The sequence below is a fragment of the Lagenorhynchus albirostris genome, chromosome 2, assembly GCF_949774975.1.
Source record: "Lagenorhynchus albirostris chromosome 2, mLagAlb1.1, whole genome shotgun sequence".
Lineage (NCBI taxonomy): Eukaryota > Metazoa > Chordata > Mammalia > Artiodactyla > Delphinidae > Lagenorhynchus > Lagenorhynchus albirostris.
The window spans coordinates 68,927,348-68,942,474 of NC_083096.1; the positions used below are offsets into that span (position 1 = coordinate 68,927,348).

The 15,127-nt window shown below is 44.4% G+C and overlaps 1 protein-coding gene across 3 annotated transcripts in view; it reads right to left on the reverse strand.

The window, feature by feature from the left end:
- Nucleotides 1–15,127, reverse strand: part of LOC132515877 (carboxyl-terminal PDZ ligand of neuronal nitric oxide synthase protein-like) — a 306,848-nt gene that overhangs the window by 290,581 nt on the left and 1,140 nt on the right. The gene's annotated exons all lie outside the window — the stretch shown is intronic.

Here is a 15,127-nt window from a genome sequence, read left to right on the forward strand (position 1 = left end):
ACAATACATGTTGCTGTACCAAACCTTTCTTTGCAATTTCTCTTACACCTACCCCTTCATTTCCATGCCTGCCACTGTCGCCCTGGTTCAGGTCCTCACACGTGGAGAAGTGCTCTTTTCTGTCTTTACAGCTCTTATCCATTTCCTCTTCCTAATACATGACTCTGTGTGTGCATGCACACATCTACATACATATACATATATATGTGCATATACATGTATATATATTTTTTATATATGTGCGTACATATATATTTTATATATACACACACATATACGTATCATCCCCTACAGGCACACATTTTTGTTCCCCATCACTTACAAGATGAAGCCACATCTCTCAAGCCTGGTATTTAAAGCCTCCTGGGAGATGTATGGGTCTTCCTGCCTCTATCATTTCTTCATTACATACGGTTTTCTTATTCTCTCCTCCCCCCTCAAAAAGAAGGTACTAAAACTCCACATATAAACCATTCTCTCCCCCAGTCATACCACAGAGCCACCCTTCCTCTCCTTTTCACTCACCTAAAAGCTGCCCATTCACTTCTTTACTTATACATGTGGTCATTCCAAACCAAAAGATGCCTTATACCTCTTGGCAACCTCCAGAGTAGAACATGGTCCCTCGTTCCCGCCACTGCCATCTCTAACCTGAAATACTGGATGAGCTTCCAGAACAGTCTCTCTGGGCCTAGTATTGCCCCCTCCAACCCACTCTCCACAAAACTGCTTCAGTGATATTGTTAAACCTCAAGACTCATCATCTCATGCCCCTGCAAGACCCCTTCCGAAGGCACAGACTAAGCCACTAACAACAGCTGCCTCCAAAAACCGTCCTAGGTTTCGGGGAAGAACATAAATGGATGAGCTCTACCCCATCACAGCAGGACCCCCAGGAACAGGCTCATGAAGAAAGCGCAGTAGAACATCTCTGTGTGGAAAAAGCAAGGCCTCATTTCAGCAAAGCCTTAGTCCAATTTTGTCCCAGGATTGGATATGGAAAGACCTTGAAAAAGTCACTTAATACTTAGCCTTTGAAACTACAACGATGAAAGGGAGAGAATGACATCATGCACCATAGTTGGAAGGATTAAAAAGTTTATGAAACAACCTGGCAGAATGCCCAGCACATAGTATGTGCTCAATACATAATACTATCACCGTGCCTGTCTTTCCATATCTCCCCAGCTGGGCTGATTTCCTTCAAGTCACCACCTTGTCTCATGTATCTCTGACCTTCAACACCAAGTACTGTGCCCTAAACACAGTACAAGCACAATAAATACTTCCTATATGATTGGTTTTATTCCTACACCCGCATTTGGAAATGTATATTCAGGGAACACGAGTCAGATTCAGAAAAAGCTATATGGCGCAAAAAATCTCAATAAATCTATGGAAGGAAAGTGAAGATAAGTGAGAAGAATTTACCAGGCAGTACACAATGATTCATAAGGACCTCCACTTGGGAAAGACCCCAGGTCCTTTTGGTCTTTCCACCGAAACTACCCTGGGCTGCTCCAGCACTCTGATGCTGAGATTCTCCAATTGTGCTCCTTGATTGGATTTGATTAGAATCACCTGGGGGGGGGCTTTTTCGTCTCCCAACGTGCAGAACTCCCATTTCCAGAAAGATGAAGTAGACATACTTATCCCCATTCCTCCTGCTAACAACCTCCAAAACTCCAGGCATTATATATAAAACTAGTACAAGATAACTCCAAAAGATGGAGAGAAGGCAGACCAGGCAGGGATCTCAGCACCCAAGGAACGCAACAGTTGAGTTCCCTGGGTTCTTGTTGCCTCACATCTCCCAGACCTGTTGCTGGAGAAGCCAGGGACCCAGAAATGCCGATGAACACAGACCAAAAAAAAAAAAAACTCCCAACAGAAGCCCGCTTTCTCTAGCCAGAGGACCAGGAAATGAGCAGCTGCACATGACAGAAAACTTTCAGACAATAACAGCTCTACTCCAGCCAAACATCACAGAAAAAACCTATCACCCTCATACTCATCCCACCAGCAGTGTCAGAAACTAGATTTCTGCCCTCACCATGCTGTAAGGAGATGCTCCACCCTTACCTTCTTCCTGTCAGTATCAGAGACGCCTGAACGGGAAGCTGGGACGCCAGGAAGTCCACCTATGGGTGATAACAAGGCCTCCTGCTCTCCTCGCTGGGGTTTCAGAAGAGTCCCAGTGCTGAGTTATAACTTTTACCACCACCCAGGGTCAGGAGGCAGAGCATCATGGGAGATCATGTGACCAACAGTAATGAGGCACTCCTGCCCCACCAGAGTGGTATCAGCTGAAGCCAGTAAATGATCTAGCCTTCCACCCACACCTAATGGTAAGGAGGCAGCGCTCCCCTCCCCCCACCAGCACATCGGCAGAGAAGAGAAATCTTGCCAAAACAGACGTAATTAAGATCCAGAAAGTCATAACGTAATACCCAAACCATCCAGGTTTCAATCAAAAATCACTTATCATTCCAGGAACCAAGAAAATCTCAACAAGAATGAGAAAAGACAATGAAAAGATGCCAGTACTGGCACAAAAAGAGAAATACAGATCAATGGAACAGGATAGAAAGCCCAGAGACAAACCCACGCACCTATGGTCACCTTATCTTTGATAAAGGAGGCGAGAATATACAATGGAGAAAAGACAGCCTCTTCAATAAGTGGTGCTGGGAAAACTGGACAGCTACATGTAAAAGAATGAAATTAGAACACTCCCTAACACCATACACAAAAATAAACTCAAAATGGATTAAAGACCTAAATGTAAGGCCAGACACTATAAAACTCTTAGAGAAAAACATAGGCAGAACACTCTATGGCATAAATCACAGCAAGATCCTTTTTGACCCACCTCCTAGAGAAATGGAAATAAAAACAAAAATAAACAAATGGGACCTAATGAAACTTAAAAACTTTTGCACAGCAAAGGAAACCATAAACAAGACGAAAAGGCAACCCTCAGAATGGGAGAAAATATTTGCAAACAAAGCAACTGACAAAGGATTAATTTCCAAAATATAGAAGCAGTTCATGTAGCTCAATATCAAAAAAACAACCCAATCCGAAAATGGGCAGAAGATCTAAATAGACATTTCTCCAAAGAAGATATACAGATTGCCAACAAACACATGAAAAGATGCTCAACATCATTAATCATTAGAGAAATGCAAATCAAAACTACAATGAGGTATCACCTCACACCAGTCAGAATGGCCATCATCAAAAATTCTACAAACAATAAATGCTGGAGAGGGTGTGGAGAAAAGGGTACCCTCTTGCACTGTTGGTGGGAATGTAAATTGATACAGCCACTATGGAGAACAGTATGGAGGTTCCTTAGAAAACTAAAAATAGAACTACCATACGACCCAGCAATCCCACTACTGGGCATATACCCTGAGAAAACCAAAGAGTCATGTACCACAATGTCCAGTGCAGCTCTATTTACAATAGCCAGGACATGGAAGCAACCTAAGTGTCCATCAGCAGATGAATGGATAGAGAAGATGTGGCACATATATACACTGGAATATTAGCCATAAAAAGAAACGAAACTGAGTTATTTGTAGTGAGGTGGATGGACCTAGAGTCTGTCATACACAGTGAAGTAAGTCAGAAAGAGAAAAACAAATACCGTATGCTAACACATATATATGGAATCTAAAAAAAAAAAAATGGTTCTGATGAACCTAGGGGCAGGACAGGAATAAAGACACAGACGTAGAGAATGGACCTGAGGACACGGGGAGGAGGAAGGGTAAGCTGGGACGAAGTGAGAGAGTGGCACTGACATATATACACTACCAAATGTAAAATAGATAGCTAGTGGGAAGCAGCTGCATAGCACAGGGAGATCAGCTCGGTGCTTTGTGACCACCTAGAGGGGTGGGATGGGGCAGGGGAGGGAGATGCAAGCCGGAGGGGATATGGGGTATATGTATACATATAGCTGATTCATTTTATTATACAGCAGAAACTAACACAACATTGTAAAACAATTATACTCCAATAAAAATGTTAAAAAAAAAAGATGACAGAATTATCTGACAAGGACTTTAAAGTGGTCTTCATAAAAATGCTTCAACAAACAATTATGAATATGCTTGAAACAAATGAAAAAACAAAGTCTCAGCAAAGAAATAAAAGATTTAATTGCAACACCCAGGCTACACCCATATTAATTGAATTAAATTTGCTGAGCGTTCACAGCCAGCAGCAATTTTTTTTAACTCCCCCAAGATTCCAAAGAGCAGCCAAGTTTGAGAACTAGTGCTCCAACTCATGGTTCTCAAACAAAGGTATCTATCAGAATCACCTGGAAAACATGATCAAGGCACAGAGATCCAAGCCCTATGCTACTTCAAGCCTGGGCCTCTATATTTTCATCAGTTTCCACGTGATTCTAATAGACACCAAAGTTTGAGAACAGATGCCTTAACTAATCAAAGAAATTTGCAGGTGATTCCTCTCACTTGAGGATGCTGCAAAATTCTTGACCTGAAGGAGGAAAGAGCAGCATTTAAGTGACCTTGAAGCAAGAGGTAAAGTTTCAATCATACTTAAAAAAGAAAAAAAAAAAAAGTTTCAGGGCTTCCCTGGTGGCGCAGTGGTTGAGAGTCCACCTGCCGATGCAGGGGACACGGGTTCGTGCCCCGGTCCGGGAGGATCCCGCATGCCGCAGAGCGGCTGGGCCCGTGAGCCATGGCCGCTGAGCCTGCGCGTCCGGAGCCTGTGCTCCGCAAGGGGAGACATCACAGCAGTGAGAGGCCCATGTACCGCAAAAAAAAAAAAAAAAAGTTTCAATCATACTTTGGATATGCGTGCCCAGGATACAGTGTGTTTAACCTGGGCTGCCAAATTTAAGAGAAAGCAATCCACACATATTGAGGACCAGTTTGAAAATGTAGTTACAGTACAGGTTAAATCCGTTTATGGGAAATAGCATGGGAGCAAAATAATGTTAGCTGTCACTTGGCCCATGGGAGACATTAATCTTCTTCTTGGCAGAAAAATAAAACGCTTCCACATGAGTGCCTCTTCCCATCCAAAGAGACCAAAACAAAAAGGGAAGAGTTTATAATCAAGATAGAAAAAAAGGACACAACCAAGGAGCTTTTCCATTGTGCACTGCGGGCTAAGATTTCCAACCAAAAGGCAACATCTCCTGGGCTGGAAGTTTTTTGGCATTTATACTTTCCTAGAGGGACCCTGGAGGCTCCAAGTGGAGTGGAGAGAACCAGTCCTCAGAAACGGAGCTGAGAAATGCAAGGAAGAGGGCATGGAAGTTGACAGGAGGAAGAGGTGTGGTAAGGGTGGATGGATCACCACCGTTAGACAGGAAGTGCACGGGCAGGAGCCCAGCAAAGAGTAACTCTCCCCAGGAAGGAAGGGCCTCCCAAAGCCCCTCTCCTGCCTGTCTCGGCTTTTCCACTTACTCATTGATGCCTCAGTTTCATATCTGGAGACCATCAACAGGACCCACCAGAGAGGCCCACCAAAGGGGGCCTGTTGCCCACTGGCACACAGCAGCTGACCAGTCCCTTGGTCACAGGTTTAACCCCAATGGGAGGAGCTGAGACCACCACCTTTAATAGTCCATTTGCCCATTCAATCCAACTTAGAAAGATGGTCTCAGTTTCCTCACTGGAAGCAAAAACCCCTACCCTCAGGGGGCCACTGTAAAGATTAAATTAGTTTGCATATGTAAAATTCTGAGAACCATGCGTTGAAAGTGGTGAGTACTGGATAAACATTAGTTCTTGGTATCTTGAAGCATATTCAGCACAGAAGTTAATAGTGCCCGACTGCCAGGGTTGGACTCAGGGATCTATCCATTACTAAATGTGGGCTGTGAGCAAGTTACTCTGCCTCTCTATGCCTCGGCTTCCCCATCAGTAAAACTCAAACGATGAGAGTACCTTAACTCGTAGGGCTGTTGGGGAAGATTAATCATTTCCTAGAAAGAGCTTGGCACAGTGCCTAGAACATAGTAAGTGCTTTGTAAATGATAGTGATTATTATGTTAGCTTTCTACGATGTGAACAGCATGAGGCAGGTATGTGGGGAGTCCTCTTCATCCTTGAGGAGCTTGTAGCCCAGATCAACAGATAAGAAATGCACAAACAGAACCAGCAAGGAGGAGCAGCACACAATAGGGGACACGCGATGATTCTGCAAGCATGCAAACAGTGTTTCTAACACGCTTCCACACAGGTTAATGGAGTTCAGAACATTCTGAATACAGGGTGCGTTGAGCAAATGCCCTCTTCTTGGCTACCCCTTGGTAGGGAGTCCCAGGTCTCATTCACCTCTCAAGGCTGATCATTTCAACAGTCCCGGAAAGCACTGCAGCTTCAAGAATAAATGGGGGTAGTAACCACTGTCCTCAGTTCTCATGGATGGAGCCATAAAAGTGTAAAACACACAAGTCTCGTTGAAGTGCTGCAGAAAACCAACTGCGTTACATGCGGTGGGTAGGGGACCAGGGGTTCTAAAGTGTCCCAACACTCTGGGCACAGAACTTGCTGGAAGCGCCATTTTCAGTAACTTTTAAAGCTATAGCTGCTCCAGTGTTTGAAACATGCTGCTTAATATAAAAATTGAAAAAGGAATTGTAAGCATCACAAGGTATTAATTAATCCCATCATGCAAGATTCCTTCTGCTTAGATTACCTCTGCTTAAAGACATATTTATCCAAGAAATTCAGAGAAAGGTAGTGAATACAGGCAACATACAGTACTTAACAAGATTCTGTGATTTTTAATCCGAACAAGGATTAAAAGACTGGAACAAATGTGATGGGGGCATGTACCAGAAGCTAATTAACCCCTCCTTATTCCTTCCCAAGGAGGCTGACAGCTATTTTAAGTCCACAAAGTAGTCACGCTGTCTGATTTGCAACTTTGGGAATTAAGAATAATATGGCGGCTAGGTGCTTTAAGCAGGCATGTAAAATGAAGATAATACACTACTAGGCCTCTGACTTATTAAAAAAACAGAGTGGGGACTTCCCTGGCGGTTAAGAATCCACCTGTCAATATAGGGGACACGGATTCGATCCCTGGTCCAGGAAGATCCCACATACCGCAGAGCAACTAAGCCCATGCACCACAGCTACTGAGCCTGCGCTCTAGAGCCCACAAGCCACAACTACTGAGCCCACGTGCCACAACTACTGCAGTCTGCACACTCTAGTATCTGCGTGCCGCAACTACTGAGCCCGCATGCTGCAACTACTGAAGCCCGCACACCTAGAGCCCGTGCTCCACAAGAGAAGCCACCGCAATGAGAAGCCCGTGCACCGCAACGAAGAGTAGCCGCCGCTCACCGCGATTAGAGAAAGCCCGCGCACAGCAACGAAGACCCAACGCAGCCAAAAACTAAATATATAAAAATTTTTTAAAAAGAGTGTATGATCATTCCTAGATTAAAATCATGCACAGATGAAATTTAAATCGCAATCTGCAGGACTAAACAACAACAGTAATAAAAATAACGACCCACTCTGTTCCAGGCACTGTGCTAGGAGTTTGCGTGCGTAACTCGTTTGCACTAACCCTATGAGGTATGAGATACCTGTATCCTCTTTTTACAGATGAGGATACTAAAGGAGAGATGTTAAGTAACTCGCACAAGTTCACACAGCAAGTGAGGGATGGAGCCAAGATTTGAACCCAAACGCAATTTGGCTCCTGAACCCATTTATGCTATGCTGTCAACCTAATTCATGTCATAAAAACTATAAAATAGAAAATTAGAGGAAATAAAGAATTGGGGGTAAAGGGTATTAGTTCATTAACAAGAACACAACAGGTTGAAAATATTTTTTTTTACTAATGACAATTATCTACTCCTAAAATTGGCCATGTGTTCTATAATCAAAGATTCTAATTCCATTGCATATCTGTCACTGGAATTCCATTTAATTCAGGAAAAATGCTTACCTGGCATTTCCTTTGGAAGGCAGTGGCACTCTGTGAGGTGAAGGGTGATGGGGATACCTCCTGGGATCAGAGACTAGTCTCACTAGGGACTGAGAGGTACAGGCCTGAAGCAAGAGAAAAAGCTGGGAGGAGACTAGAGCCAGCTGAGGCATCTCCCACTCTTGGGTGATACAGGAGGGTCCTGGCAGTCCTTGTGGGGAGCATCTTAGAAATTATATTCATTGATTCAAAATACATTTTCTATATGCAAAACACTGCAGTCAGCACTGCAGAAGACACAAGTGGGCAGAGGGACAGGGACCCTAATGATGACAATGGGGGGATGAAAACCGGACAAGGGCAAGCAGCTATAATCCATAGCAGGGTCTGCTCAGTCCCTTCCACACAGAGGAGGGTCTGGTAACATCCACTTCACTGAGTGACAGTGGAATGGGCCTAAGAGATGGATGGGGAATCACAGGGAGGGTTGAGGGAAGGGTAGGTACCCCAGTTGGGTTGAAGCATAGGGTGATTAAAGGGAACTGTTCAAAACCAGAGAGCCCTGAATTGCCAGGCTAAGAATTTTTGGACCTAATATAGTAGGCTTATAAACTTTTAGTGTCTTTGAGGAGAAGGCTATCATAATTATATTTCAGGATAATTAACAGAGCAAAAGTTTATAGGGTAAAGTGGAGGCCTCCAGAAGGTAACTGAAACAGTATGGTGAGAGGTGATAAGCATCTGAACCAGCCAGAGGTGAGACAAGGAGGAACAGACAGGATGCATGGATGGATATCACTGTGAAAATTCAAGGACACACCTCATTTGAAGTGGGGGGACGGGGTGGGGGGTGTCTGGGGAAAGCCTGGCCACAATAGGTACTCAATGAACAGCCAATGAGTCCACTGCTCCGAAGTGTCAAGCTTGGTGTCTGAGAAGATGGTAGGGTCATTTAAAGAAGTATGAAGTCATCAGAGAGATTTGAATTCAACCTTGTTGAGCAACAGGGTTAGCAACATGTTCATTGGGGTAAAGATAGCCAGCAGGAAGCTAGAAATAAAGATCTGGAGTCTGGACTAGAGTTAGAGATCTAGGAGCCAACATGCATAATGAGGGGGGAGGGGGAAGGATGAAACTGAGCACTTACCTTAGAGGTCAATGTGCAGCAAAGAAGAGAAGGTACAGACAGGGGGCTATGCATGGCCAATCGAGAGCCTGCAGAGAGCTGAGTGAGGCATCCCAAGAAAGACAAGGATAGGCTGTTCAGGGAGAAAACTCAAAAAGAATGAGGACAGAGAAGGGTGACAGTAGAACAATTTCTACATGGCAGCCAGGACAGAGGTGGGAAGGACACGGCCAGGGACTGAATGAATATTGAGAAACTGCAGAGAGTAGACCACTCTTTCGTGAGGCTTAGCTGTAAAAGGAAGAGGACAACATGTTAATGAAGAAAAAGGTGGAGAGAAGAGAGTTTTCACATAGAGAAGGTCACAGCACACTCCCGGGCAGAGGAATGAGCCAGTAAGGGGAAAGATGGAACAATGCAAAGGTGGGGGTAGGGAGTGATGAGGTAATGAACAAAGACTCAGGAGAGGTGGGCTAGCAGCAGAGGGACGGCAGATGAATCTCAAAGAGAAAGAGGGAAAAAGAAAAAAACTAATCGGACTTCATAATTTAAAACTTTTGTGTTTCAGAAGACGATACCAAGAAAGTCTAAAGACCACCCACAGAATAGGTGAAAACGCTTGCAGAGCTATATAATGGATTTGAATACAGAATATATAAAGAGCTCTTACAATTCAGTAATTTTTTTAAAAAAAGACAATCCAATTTAAAAATGGGCAAAAGATCTGAATAGACATTTCTCCAAAGATGTGAAAATGGCCAATAAACACATGAAAAGATGTTCTATATCATTATTCATCAGGGAAATGCAAATCAAAACCACAATGGGATACCACTCCATACCCACTAGGCTGGCTAGAATCAAAAAGCCAGATTATAAGAAGTGTCGGTGAGGATACAGAGAAATCAGAATCCTAACACACTGCTGGTGGAAAAGTAAAATGGTGCAGCCACATCGGAAAACAATCTGGCAGTCCCACAGTGGTTAAACATAGTTACCATGTGATCCAGCAATTTCACTCTTACCTACCTACCCCTGAGAAATTTAAGCATATATCACACAAAAATTTGTGCACAAAATGTTTACAGCAGCATTATTCACGATAGCTAAAAAACAAACAACCTTAATGTCCATCGACTGATAAATGGACAAACAAAATGTGGTATACCCATACAATGGAATATTATTCAGCCATAAAAAGGAATGGAGTCCTGATACATGCTACAATGTGGATGAACCCTGAAAACATCATGCAAAGTGAAAGAAGCCAATCACAAAAACCCACATACACCATCTTCCATTTATATGAAATGTCCAGAATAGGCAAATCTAGAGACAGAAAGTAGATTAGTAATTGCTTAGGGCTGGGGCGGATGTGGGTGGGGGAGATGATAGTTAAAGGGTACAGTGATGAAAATGTTCTAAAATTGACTGTGGTGATGATTGCACAACACTATGAATATATTAAAAACTACTTAATGGTACATTTTAAATTAGCAAATTCTATGGTATGTGAGTTATAGCTCAATAAAGCTATTAGAGAAGAGGGAGTGGAGGAAAGAAGGAAGTTCTCTTTCCAAAAACAGGAAGGAAGGAAGAAAGTAGCAGAGACCAAGTCTGCAGTGTAGGGCAGGAAAGTGGGAAAGACGGAAAGGGGGGTGGGCATGGCTCCAGGCTGCTGGGGGAGCAGGATAAGGGCAGCAGGAGGTCACTGAGGAGCTAAGGGCAGACTGAAGGCAATGAGGTGAGAGGAAGCAGATAATGATGGTCAAAGAAAGCATTCTGAAGGTTTGAGTTCCGGAAATAGCAGCATTACGAGTAAGCGATAATAAACAATGAGTCTGATTAGGGTCTTGAACACGGATGATTGGCAAAGGTCAGCATGACGAGTGAGTGTGAGATTCTGACCACTAAATGGACTGGGACATTTTGGGGCAAAGGAGACATGGCAAAATCATGAAATGTACAGATAAGGTAGAAATACATTTGCCCATCAAATTCCAAAACACCAGCTCCAGAGGAACACCCTGGGGCACCTGAGAGCAAAATAAGCGTGAATAAACACAGGTATTATTTCTGAGAAGTGCTGTACCTTTGAGACTCATCATCCCCCAAAGATTCATCTGGTCCAGGCAGAAGATAACAATGGATATTAAAGCATCCAGACAAGTACCTAATAAGGTGAAATAACCTGCACTTCAATGATGACATCAGCGAATACACCAGGGCCTCTATCTGAATCCCTACTTGTCCACAATCCTGGAAGACAGGACCCTTTGGGGGGTGGGCGGGGGAGGGGAGAGTGCACACCCAGAATATAGCAGAGTTGGTTCTGAGAGCTTTTCACCACACACCACAGGTTAGGTTTGAGTTAGAGTACCCCATTTATGGTGAACCAACATATGTAATGTCCTCATCTGGAAGCCCTCAAGACAGCGTGTTCAAGAGGCATCCGCAGGTAGCCTGCTGTGTGGGGTTATCGTAACCTCGAAAATGTACATCATGGAAACCATCAGCCAGTGAAGCCATTTAGCAAGAGGGGAATAATGGCCAAAGAATTCAGTTCAGATTTGACCGAGGACTCCCAAATCCCCCAAATCACTCAGCAATAAGACAATATATTTACTGCTTTCAGACTTTCTACAATTGGAAATTTCTTCCGCTTGATAAATAATTTGATGTTGCTGCCTATATATATATGTACCTGATGTTGGGGGAGGGGGCTATACACAGAAGCACGAGACAAGGTACTCAAAGAACACTCAACATCACTGGAGAAGCTATATGCAGAGGAGAAAGAACACAAAATTTTATGGTTGACCATGATCCAAGGATGGCTTTGGCAATATCTCTCATCCCACATGCACTCCTGCACTGTGACCTTGACACTCCCCACCAAGAAGTGAAGAATACTTCTCCTCCCCTTGAATCTGAGCCAGCCTATGGCCCGATTTGACCAAGAGAATGCAGCAGAAGTGACTCTGTGTAACTTTGGTGGCCAGGCCTTAAGAGCTTCCACCTTCCCTGCTTGGAACACTCCCTCTTGAGAGCCAGCTGCCAGATCAAAGGGCCACCATGCTGTAAGGAAATGCAAGCTACCCAATGCAGAGAACCTGCACACGGAGGACTACCAAAGCACAACCATGAGAGTGAAGCCTTCTAGGACCTTCCAGCCCAGCCACAGCAGAATGAAGCCAAGTGAGTGATCCAGTCCACACCACATGCAACAGAAGAACAGCCCAGCCAAGCCCTGCCTGAACTCCTGACCCACGAATCATGAGCAGATTAAACTGACATTGTCTTATGCCACTGAGTTTTGGGGTAGGCTGTTAAGCAGCAACAGATAACTGAAACCAACTTGAAGCCAGGAAACTAGGGATGAGTTCTGGTTCTGTTCTCACCTAGCTATGGGACCCTGGATCGACGACTTCCCCTCTGGACCTCAACTTCCTCATCTGTAAAATGAGGAGGCTGTACGAGGTGAGCTCAGGTGCTTTCCAGTTCTGACAGGCTGTGCCACACATGCCCAGATCAGTGAACGGGCTACGCAATGAGAGCTACGAATACAGAGGGAGCTACTACTTCAGGATGAAGCTAAGGAACCATGGACGAGGAATCCAAAGGACTGGAGTGTGAGGCTTAAATGAGGCAGCACCTAGGACAATACATGGTCCATAGTAAGTGCTCACTAAGTATCGGCTATAATCATTATTCTTTCATCTTATCAGTTCTGTGACTCTGGACAAGTTAATCTCTCTGATCCCCAATGTTTTCATCTGAAAAACAGAGACAACACTAATGTCCCAATTTCCACAAGAGGAAAATTTTGTGTGTGTGAAAGTCACAGGCAAATCAAAAATCACCTACAAACGTCAGGCATAACTATGTTATTAATACCCTTATTCTTTGCACCACTGTCATGAGAAGTCTTCTTCTCACCCAGGAAGCAGAGACAGCCAGTTGACGGCACCGGCCACCAGGAAGGCATACTGGGAGAGGGAGAGGGAGAGACAAATACAAAGGAGCCACACAAGCTTTCAAGCCGAGAAGGATTTTACCGCCCACCCACCAGCAACGGTCAGTGAGCCAGGTGCCCTTTCTGACACGGAGGGCACTATCCCCTAAGAGCAGCTCCCAGACCAAGGTTTTATCTTGAAAGAGCCTAGCACTAAAAGTTTGAATAATTTTCTACATCAGAGTCAGAGAGGCCAACAACCTAAGGGTGCCCCACCAGTGAACCGTGAATCAGACCAACCGCCCAGCATAGAGTCAACATTCCATAAAAAATATTAAATGAATAAGCATTGCATTTGAGAGTCTGAAGTCAAAGCTCCCAGGTTTAAATCCTGTCTCCGCCATACCCGGCTATGTGCAATAAAGCAGGCAACATATCCTCATTTATAAGGTATAAGGAGACCCCCCTCCGGGGAAGCGGTGAGAATTACATGAAGTCCCGCCAGCTGAAAAACCTCTAGGATCCTACTTGATAGTTCAATGCACGGTGTGTTTTTTAAGTGCACAGAACCTCTGACACCCAGATGCCCTTCAACCCTGGCCATAACCTTTTCAATCTCCGCGGCACCCTGAAAATGAGCGGCATGCATCCAAAAAGTCATTCCATCCAGTGTTGATTCTGAAAAACTGCCAACCCTTGGGAGGGAAAGACCTGGGCTCATTTTCCAGGAGTTTCTGACAAGGCAGCGCTAATACATTTACATTTCACAGCCCGTGCTTTTCCAAAACAAGGAATGAGTGTGGTGTGGATTTAACCCTGAAAACCCAGTGATCGTGCAGTTCCACGGACACTGCTCGGGAGGGATGTGAAAACCAGCCAGATGAGGTGCTTGCCCAGGTGCTCATGAGACAGAAAAGCTTCTGCTTCCACCTCTACTCAGGTCTTGGCTGACATGATTTGAATGTACTGGTGTCCAGCCTCGGTTACCAAGAGCTGGGAGTTAGGACCCAGTTCTCAAGGTCAGCCCTGTCCTTTCTTCCCTACCTCACCATTCTCAAAGCAGAACCCATGGTTCACCATGTCCCACATCTGCATCGGGAACACAGCTGGGACCAACTGTGGTTCCCCTTCCTCTTATGGAGCACCACTGTGTGTGAATCCAGGCAAGTTACTATAGGAACTACACCACACAACCCCCAGACATTTGCTTAGAAAAGAAACTACATGTTGGGAAAGAGAGGGTGAGATCCAGCAAGCTGGAGGCAAGCCTGAAGCCACTGTTTCTCAAAGTCTGGTCCCAAACACCTGCATTAAATCACCTGGAATGCTCCTTAGAGGTGCACAGTCCTGGGCTCTCCCCAGAGGTGTCAGACTAGAATTGGAGGTGGCAAGAATCCGATTCTAACAACCTAGGTTATGAGTCCTAGCGAGGATCAAATGCAGAGACTGTGAGAAAAGAATTAAAAGGTTAAAAACACTTTAATTCTGATCTTTCTTCTTCTGTTCATTCTTGCAAAACAGAGCCCTGATGAACCAAACAAGACAAAAGCCAATTTCCCAGTTTACGCGTGTCCAAGAAAATTAAATCATGACGTGATGAAAACTCATACTTTAAAATTTAAAAACCTGCTCACCAAAGCAACAGGCCCGGACAAAAATTAACCCAAACATCCTATATTAGACCAACCAGCTCTATTCTGAGAGAAGCAAGATAAGATCTTGGCTACAGCCCCACTCTGGTCCCAGCCATACCCAGTAATTCAGCTCTGCATTCCACTGCAGGGTTTGATGTCTGGGGAAACAGGGGGTGCCCTCCTAGCTCTAGCAAATATGGCTGGGGGAAGGTTATTCAGGGAGAAAAAAAAAGGTAAGATTTAACAACTCACACATCTCCATGAGAAGGAAGAACAATCGAAAGTAACTGACCACATTGGACTCATATCAGACACTCAAAAAGATGTCTCAAGAACTGAAGCAAAGAGCTACCTGATGGAGTAACCCTTGCCTGAGATGCTAACACCCTGCCATCTACAAAGCCATTAAGGAGAAAAAGGGAATGAAGGCTCTCTCCACATCGAAAGTACTACCTTTTCAAAACCAGA